The sequence below is a fragment of the Dipodomys ordii genome, unplaced genomic scaffold (genome assembly GCF_000151885.1).
Source record: "Dipodomys ordii isolate 6190 unplaced genomic scaffold, Dord_2.0 Scaffold303, whole genome shotgun sequence".
Classification (NCBI taxonomy): domain Eukaryota; kingdom Metazoa; phylum Chordata; class Mammalia; order Rodentia; family Heteromyidae; genus Dipodomys; species Dipodomys ordii.
The window spans coordinates 260,182-261,756 of record NW_012267519.1 but is presented as its reverse complement, the minus strand read 5'-3'; positions in this window follow the sequence as shown (position 1 = coordinate 261,756).

The following is a 1,575-nucleotide window of genomic DNA, read 5'->3' as shown; positions in this document are numbered from 1 at the left end:
AAAGTTTAAAGCAAGGTTTCTTTTTATCCTAATACCTATATCAACCAATTCCTCCATTATATCTACATGGTTCTTTTTAAGTACATTTGTGTCTAGCATTCTAATTTCCAATACTGATATTTTTAATTGTATAAATACTGTAATATCAGATTAGAAACTCTTAAGTGTGCAAGATTATTTTCTGTGTCCCACTTTTTTTTTTGCCGGTCCTGGGGCCTGAACTCTGGGCCTGGGCACTGTCCCTCAGCTCTTCAGCTCAAGGCTAGTGCTCTACCACTTAAGCTACAGCGCCATTTCCAGCTTTTTCTGTTTATGTGGTGCTGAGGAATCGAACCCGGGGCCTCATGCTTGCAAGGCATGCACTCTACCACTGAGCTACCTTCCCAGCCCTCTGTGTCCCATTTTAGCCAAAGTAAAAGTATCTGCCTTAATTTCTTTAACTATTCATGAATCATTTAAGAACAGATTATTCAGCATCCATGTATTTGTGTAGTTCCTACTTTTGTTCTTGGTAACATGGCAGAAACAAAAGGATACTATGTTAAGTAAAATAAGCAGACACAGAGACAAATACCACATTCTCTCTCATTTTCAGTTATAAGTCAATGTCATGGAAGGACAGAAGGGAATAGTGGTCATTAGGAAAAAGGCAAAAGGGAAAAAGCTCACCAAGGGGCTCCAGGACACAGAATGAATTGCTTCTGGTTCTTCTTTAGTACAGTAGAGTAATTATTGGTTGAAAATGCTATATCCCAAAATGACTAGAATATACCATTCCCAACACAAAATAATGTTTGAAAAGATAGAAATGCTTACTTCTCTAACTTGATTATTACACACTGTATACATATATTGAATCAACATAAGGTACCTCATGGAGATGTACTAAACTTCCATCTCAATAAGACTATCAGTCTGTTCAACTAGTTGTATCACCCATCTGGAATCTACTCTCTAGGAAAATCATATACTAATAAACACAAATCATCTCTTAGGTTTTGTCCACGCATGCGTGCGTGCATTTGTGTGTGTGTGCGGGTCCTGGGGCTTGAACACAGGGTATGGGCCCAGTTTCTGAACATTTTTTGGCCAGCATTCTTACCACTTGAGCCAGTGTTCCACTTTTGGCTTTTTGGTGGTTAGTTGGAGATAAGAGTCTTAAAGACTTTCCTGTCCAGGCTGACTTCAATCTTTGATCCTCATATTCCATCCTTCTGAGTACTGGCTGTCTTTTAGCTTTTATAAAGCAAAATGTTATATTCAGTTCCTCTATGAAATGGTAAGAATATGTTTCACTGAGGATATCTCAAAAAAGTGTATGGGTGGTGGGATCCAGGAGAGGAGGATAGACAAATAAAAAGAAGTGTGTATATAGAAAACATTAAAAAAATTCAATGCGGGACTGGGAAGGTGGCTCAGTGGTAGAGCGCTTGCCTTGCATGCCTGAGACCCTGGATTCAATTCCTCAGCACCACATAAGAAAAAGAAAAAAGCCAGAAGTGGCACTGTGGCTCAAGTGGTAGAGCGCTAGCCTTGAGCTGAAGAGCTGAGGGACAGCACCCAGGCCCAGAGTTC